The sequence below is a fragment of the Dipteris shenzhenensis genome, chromosome 9 (genome assembly GCF_047967505.1).
Source record: "Dipteris shenzhenensis isolate YYH24624 ecotype China chromosome 9, Dip_SZ_1.0, whole genome shotgun sequence".
In the NCBI taxonomy this organism is placed as follows: Eukaryota; Viridiplantae; Streptophyta; class Polypodiopsida; order Gleicheniales; family Dipteridaceae; genus Dipteris; species Dipteris shenzhenensis.
The window spans coordinates 20,022,067-20,030,431 of record NC_141604.1 but is presented as its reverse complement, the minus strand read 5'-3'; positions in this window follow the sequence as shown (position 1 = coordinate 20,030,431).

The window sequence follows — 8,365 nt, the reverse complement described above, 5'->3', positions numbered from 1 at the left end:
GCAAGAGGACTATTCGGTCGTTCAAGACCTTGCTCATCGTTCTTTGAGCATCACACTCCCTCAACTAATAGCATTAAGCCCTAAGGTGAGACGTGAGCTACAGCAAGGTCTCTCAACAAGGAAGAGCAAGAAAAAGGGAAAGGTACAAGAGGTATCTTCTATCTCTGAAGAAATTGATCGGCACCCACACACAGTAGATGTCATCATAGATAATTGTCGTGTCAAAAATGTGTGTGTTGATGGGGGAGCTGCATGTAATATCATGGTGCCCCGCATCATGAAGAAATTGAATTTGAAATGTACAAGGCGTTCCTCCACTCGAATCAAGGTAGCAGATGGTCGACGACTCGCCACCATGGGAGTCATTGAGGATTTGCCCATCACTGTCAACGGGCTGACCACCACTGTCAATTTCTATGTAGTGGACATTGAAGATACAGGCAGAAGTTACCCTGCCATACTCGAGAGACCATGGTTGAGAAAAAGTGATGCAGTCAGCTATTGGAAGACAGGACACATGTCTTTTGGTGCTTCCAAGGAGAAAATCCCTGTGCAACCTGGTGCCATGGAACCGGAAGAAGAAGAGGAGCATGACAGTGATACTCTCTCATCTTCAGTGTCTGTGTCTGAGTCCATGGAAGAATCAGATGGGGGGGAGGAATTCTCAGAGGAGGAAGCTTACATGATGGGGGTGTCTCCAACCCTGCCACCTGCAGAAAAGATAACAGCTAGTCCTCAACAGCTCGAATCAATGCTTTCTCCAGACCTCACTCCAGGTGAGAAAGATGAGTTTCTTGAAATGTTCAAAGATTTCCCTGACCTCTTTGCAACTAGCTACCACCACCTTTGCCATGTGACTGCCATAGAGCACAAGATAGAGCTGAAGCCTGATGCAAAGCCTGTGGCTCAGAAGTATCGGAGATTAGGGCCCCTACAGACCGACGCTTTGTGATCAGAGTTGCAGAAGCTTGTAGAGGCTGGGTTTATTGTTCCGGTTCACAATACTGAATGGGTTTCACTAGTGGTAGTCATCCCAAAGAAAAACAACAAGTGGCGGCGGGTCTGCATCGACTATAAGAAGCTCAATGCTGCCACCAAGAGGGATCATCATCCTCTACCCTTTCAAGACCTCATTCTTGAGAAGGTAAGTGGACATGAGATGTATACTTTTTGTGATGGTTACTCTGGGTTTTATCAAATCAGAATTGCCGAGGAAGATGTGCTTAAAACCACATTTGCCACACCCTGGGGGACATTTGCATTCAAAGTAATGCCATTTGGCCTCACCAATGCTCCTGCCACCTTTCAAAGATTCATGCAGATGGTGTTTGCTCCTTATTTGGGGGATTTCTTGGAGGTGTTTTTAGATGATTTTTGTATATTCTCATCACGTAAGGAGCACATCATGAAGGTTAGATTGGCCTTCCAAAGGGTCAATGATGCAAATGGCAGTCTCAACCCCGAGAAATGCACCATTGGAGCCACTCAAGGGAGGTTATTGGGACATGTTGTCTCATCCGAGGGCATCAAGCCTGACCCCGAGAAGGTAGAAGCCATCCTCAAGCTCTCCCCACCTACAACCAAACATCAGGTACGCTCATTTGTCAATCTAGCAGGATACTATCGCCGCTTCATTGATCAGTATGCTGCTTTGACACGGCCCATGACTATGCTCTTAAAAGATGGGGTTGATTTCTCTTGGAATGAGGATTGTGATCATGGGTTTGCACAAATCAAGAATGCTCTGGCTTCAGAACCCATTCTACGCAATCCAGACTGGTCAAGGACCTTCTATATCAATCCTGGGTTTGGGAGCACACTCTGGCAGGTATTCTTCTCCAGCAAGGGGAGGATCGGTTCATGTATCCCGTTCGATTTGCTTCTCGACAATTGCTCGACACTGAGCGACGCTATTCAGAGGCCGACAAGCATGCCTTGTCTTTGGTGTTTTGCATTGAGAAATTTAAGCATTATGTGGCTGGAAGGTCCTTCTTTATACTCACTGACACTGGTCTTGCAAAGCAGGTTCTTCAATCACCAAATCCCATGGGCCGGTTGGCCAAATGGTTGGCCGTTCTACAAGAATATGATTTTTCTTTCAAAATTGTAAAAGGGGGTTGTTCCAACTTGAAGAATGCTTTGATTGATTTAGAGGAGTGCCTTGATGTAACCCTGGTAGCAGCCATAGAAGTTGGGGATCCTTGGTATGGTGGTATATATAAGTTTTTGACCGCTTTCTCCTTTCCTTCAGAAAGTACAAGCTATGAGAGAAAGAAGATCCACAGAGATAGTAGGCGCTGCACCCTCCTTGATGGGGTGTTGTACCGTCAAGGCATGGATGGGGTACTCAGACGGGCCATTGATGCAGATGAAGTGCCTAAGGTATTGAAGCATTATCATGATGGGTTTTGTGGAGGCCACTATGCCAGTGACTATACAACTAAGAAGATTTTACATGCTGGATACTATTGGCCGACATTGTTCAAGGATGTCACTTTGTATTGCAAAACCTATGAACCATGTCAATTCTTTGGTAGGAAGGATTTGCGTCCCGGGCAACATCACCCAGTGATGTCCATCCATCCGTTTCAGAAGTGGGGAATAGATTTTGTCGGGCCCTTGCCCATGACTGCCCGCAAAAAGAAGTATCTTTTGGTAGCCACTCAGTATGTCACTAAGTGGGCTGAAGCTATCGCTCTCTCTGCTGCAAATGGCAAGGCAGTTTCAAGTTTCATATTTGAACGTATCTGCACAAGGTTTGGGACACCCATGGAGATAGTCTCTGACCATGGGAGTCCATTCTTAAATGAAGCAGTGGAGTTACTCATGGATCGCATGGGCATTGATCATCACACTTCTAGCATCTATTATCCAGCATCCATGGGTCAAACAGAGCGGACCAATGGCCTCCTCTGTAAAACCATAGGAAAAATGGCCGCAGGGAATAGGAGTGTGGGCTTACAACATCACCCATAAAACATCTACAGGTCACACCCCTTTTGAGTTGGTGTATGGTACTGAGGCAGTTTTACCACTTGAGATAGAGATTCCGGCCTTGAGATTGGCGCAGGAATAGAGGATGACAGAAGATGAACATGTAGAGGCCAGATTGGTACAACTTGAGAAGTTAGATGAGACCCGACGCCTTGCACTACATCAAACAGAGATCCAAAAGAATCGACAAAAGGCCCGATTGGATGCTAAGATTCGCAAGGGATGGGTAAGACACTTTGCTGAGGGGGATGTTGTGCTATGCTTTGATAACAGATTGGACCACCAAATGGATAAGAAGTTTCTGCCACTGTGGGCTGGTCCATACAAAGTCATTAAGGAACGTAGCAATGGGTCTGTACAAGTTCAGGAGCTGCATGAACCATATGGCAAGAAGGTGATCAACAAGCGCTACCTCAAGCCTTTCTTTGTGCGTGATGGTCCCAGGCATGGAAATGCGGTGCATTCCCTGCCTGGGGGGGGGAACTGTTATGGATAAAATTGTCCAAGGAAAAAGGCATCAATATGTATGTGTGTTTGTATATGTGGCAATAGTATAATCAAATATGGTGTGCATAGGGCCCAAGGTTGAGGTGGCAAGGCATGACCATGTGCCACCCTTCCATGTAAGAGGACCCATAAGGTGTGTTGTACATAATCCATAATAGTAATATTATAAAATGCAAGGTGGCATGGCTCCTCCATGTGCCACCCCTCCACCTAGGATGCAATAATTGAGATATGGCTCAAAGTCCATGGGAGAAGCAATATAAAATGGGTGGAGATGGCTATTATATTGAGTTATTCCCTCCATATGGGATAGGCCCATGTGGGGGAGGTATAGAAGGACAAAGAGAGCTAGTTAAATAATGGGGAAAGTAGGATGAGGTGGCAAGATTCCTTCTGCCAACCCTCCACTTGTCCTCCTAGAGGTTTGAACCTATTATAAAATTGGAAAGAGACCAAGGGAGTATCATAGACTTGAGATATGGGGCTTGATTTATGTGGAAAATTGAGGCAAAGGGTTGTCGCATACAATTGAGAGTGCGTACCCACCTAGCCCACATGGGAGACTTTTCCACACACACCATGCATGTGGGAGGATACATTAATGTGGAGAGACCCCCTCTTTTGGCTATAAAAGGAAGGGGCAATGCCTTGATGGGACACGCTCATTCTTGTAAAGCCACCTAGCTAGTATTTTGATATTTCCCTCTCATCCCTCCTTTCCAATAAAGTATGGTTCACTTCCCTTGATGTCTACATCTCAACATTCCTCTTCCTATCATGTACTTGCTTCTCTTCCCACTCTCCCTTTCCCCTTGTGTCATAGTCTCCCTTTTCCTTCCCTCCACTTCTAATTCCTTATTCACCCCTATGACATCCCTTCGCCCTCGTGATCTCCTTTTCTCTATGGCCTTTGAGCGTCGCCATACTTAGTCTCTAGCCTTTGGTCTCGGTTTCTTTTCTGGCTAAAAATACCCAATGGGCACGATACTTTGCACGTGCATCAATACAACATATGTTAATCTGTATGCAAAGGTATTGTGTGCATCAGATATGCTTGGATGGTCAAAGCTACCACAAACCCCATTTTTCGCCAAGTATTATGCACAACAATGCAAAAATAGTATGAGGTGTGTCATTCGAATGCCCTCATATCCGATGGGCTCTATACTTTGCATACACATCAATATAATATATGTTGAGGTGCATGCAAAATACACTTCCCATCGGAAATGCTTTCGATGGTCAAACATGCCACAAACTCCATTTTTCACCAAGTGTTATGCACAAGCACCAAAAAATAGTATTCGAGGTGTATTATTTGAATGCTCTCATACCCGATGGGCATGATGCTTTGCACACGTGTTAATATAACCTAATTAGAGATGCAGGAAAATATAGTGTCCATCAAATATGCTTTGGAGGGTTAAATGTGCCACAAAACCCATTTTTTACCAAGTGTTATGCACAACTACGAAAGAATAGTATCTGAGGTGTGTTATTCAGATGCACTCATACTTGATGGGCATGATACTTTGCACACATGTCAATACAGCCTATGTTGAGGTGTGTGCAAAGTATTGTGCCCATCGGATATGCTTTGGATGGTCAAAGTCGGCACCAACCCACTTTTTCATCAAGTATTATGCACAACCACCAAAAAATAGTATTTGAGGTGAGTGTCATGCACAACCGCCAAAAAACATGCTCTAGGTGTGTTATTCAAACATGCATACACCTGATGGGCATGATACTTTGCACCCATCAACTTATGTTGATTCGTGTGCAAAGTATCATTCCCATTAGATATGCTCTGGATGGTGGTCAAAGTCCCCAAAAACCTCGGTTTTCACCAAGTGTTATGCACAACCGCCATAAAATGTATCTGAGGCATGTCATTCAAATGCACTCATACTCGATGGGAATGATATTTTGCACACACATCAATAAAATATATGTTGAGTCACGTGCAAAATATCATGCCCATCAGATTTGCTTTGGATGGTCAAACGTGCCACAAACAGAGTTATGCACAACTGCCAAAAAATAGTATCAAAGGTGTATTATTCGAATGCTCTCATACCTAAGGGACACAATTCTTTTCACACATGTTAATATAATCTAATTAGAGGTGCATGAAAAATATCATGTCCATCGGATATGCTTTGGATGGTCAAATGCACCACAAATCCCATTTTTCATCAAGTGTTATGCAGAGGGATTTAAAAAGTATGTTTTTTAAAATAAAAATATTTGTACTTTTCAATTAAAGATCATGGCCTAACACTTTAAATGCAAAAAAATGTGGTTCTTTACACCGGCTATCAAGACTACCGTGTGGTGTATGCCCTTACCGCATGGTACCATAATGTCCATAGCATGTGGTACCTAGCCATACCAAGCGATATCATTTGGCCCGCACGGTCCCTCGTCCCTACTGCATGATGTTTATTAGGGCACCAGTAGACACCGCCAGTAACCTCCCTATACTATGTGGTACATGTCCAATCGGCATGTGTGACACCTTGGATCGTCCGATTGGGAAGGATAAGAAATCTTGTACATTGACATACCGCATGGTACAAGCAGGTTACCAGCGCTGTCTATAAAAAATCCTATAAAAGGTCCCCACTCCCGCCATTACCACCCTGCCAAACCTGTCGCTTTCTCACCTCAGAGTTCCCGCTTTCTACATTTTGGTGAGATTCTAGAGCTTTTAGAGTCACTCAGTCGATGACCCGCCTCGGTCGATCGGATACACCTGGCCTGGCTGATTGTTAGTAGGCTATTTGAGAGAGGGAAAGTGAGGGATTGAGAGAGAGAGAGAGAGAGAGAGAGGAAAGAGAGGGAGGGAGAGTAAAAGAGAGAGAGGAAAGAGAGGGAGAGTAAAAGGGAGAGAGGAAAATAGAGAGAGGGAGAGTAAAAGAGAGGGACAAATGTTTGTATGTCTCAGTCAGGCCAGGAGATGATCCGCTTCGGCCGACGATCCGATTTGCCTCACCTTCACTGATGTGTATAATAGTAAAGATCGAAGCCGAGTGATGGCTCGCATTTGCCACTTGGCTCCCCCTGCTTCGATCTTCTTATATATCATATCTATTTATGTACATAGGTGTCACTAGAGCCGAGTTTTATCCAGATGATGGCCCACTTTTGCCGATTGGTTCCTCCCGATAAAACTCTTCCCAATCGGATGTGTGATTGGCAAAGCTGATCTAGATCATCTTGGTTTTGTGATGATGTTATATGTTTTATGTTCTTACCTCCACTAGTTGATAGATTGACACTAGATAGTGACTTTATGGAATTCTCTGTATAATAGTAGAAGATCGTATAGTGATTGCTATAGTAGTAGATTATGTTGCAAGATCACGAATTACTTGATGTAATATACCATTACCTTGGAAAGTTAGTATTTTATTTCTAAGGATCAGAAGTATTTCAGAAACGTTCATGATGTTGTATGTTGCACGTTGCTTTTGAGTGAAATTTAGTTTACATGCATTGCAATTTTGCATGTGTATTTTGTTTTAATGGTGGAAGTGTGCATGATATGCTGATGTGTCTCCCACATCAATGTGGGACATGGGTTAAGATCACACATCCTAGAGAAGAACCTTGCTGTGACTAAAAATCTCCACTCACCAGGTTGCGAGCAAGGTTATTTTTTCATCATGGATTGTCCATTGCTAATGCTATTGCCAGTGGTTTGAAAGCAATTCACGAACAAAGATATGCGCACACCGATCTGCAAGCAACCAACTACATGCTGGACTTCACGATGAATGACATGTCTATGTGAGCTGGGATTATTGATTGGGGAAGAATGCACTGAAAGTCGATATTCGCAAGACCCAGCTTTTGCTCCTCCCAAGGCATTTCCATGGTTAGCACCTGAACTATATGCTAGTACTACTACCTGACAAAATCCCAAGGGCGCATGGGCACTAGAGTTAGATTGCTTTGCTGTTGGATGGCTATTTCAGCAAATTGCCAACTTTTGCATAGTTGTTGTAGATGCTCTCAGTGACAACCCCATGAAGGGCGACGTTGCAATCAAGCTCTTAGTTGATTGTGGGAATGCGCTTTGCAAGATTGATCCAAAGGAGCGACTTTCAATGGGAGCAATTTTGTGCGTGCTTGCCATCTTGCGAGATGAGGCATGGTTAGTGTGGTCGATGATCTAGTAAGCAATGAGGGACTACGAGTAGCATCTTGGATGGGCATGTTGCCATTGGTGTGCACCATCGTTTGGGCCTTGCATGATCAAGGATTGCATTGGTGCTTCCCATCATGGATGGACATTGTGGCTTGTATACCAATAGAGGGTGGTGAACCTTGTGCAATAGACCATCGAGAAGTTACAACTCCATGAGGAGTTGATCTTGGGGGTTGTGAGCCACTCTAAATGGGTGCCTTCAGAGTGGGTGACGTGATCGTAAAATGGCAATGGGTCATTCTTGCCTCGGCTCAGCCTAGGAGAAGTGCCTGGGGTGCCATTCTTGTGACCCTCGTGTGCCAGTGGATCTATGTCTTGTGGTGCCCAGACATGCATGGGTGATGCATTTTTTGGGGGCTCGAAGGCTATCATATACCATACTAGTCTCAACCCTAAACGATGCCGGCTAGGGATTGGCAGATGTTACTTCGATGGCTCAGCTGGCACCTTATGAGAAATCAAAGTTTTTGGGTTTTGGGGGAAGTATGGTCGCAAGGTTGAAACTTAACAAAATTGACGAAAGGGCAACAGCAGGAGAGGAGCCTGCAGCTTAATTTGACTCAGCACATGGAAACTTACCAGTTCCAAACATAGTAAGGATTGACAGATTGAGAGCTCTAAGTTCTTGATTTTATGGGTGGTTGTGCA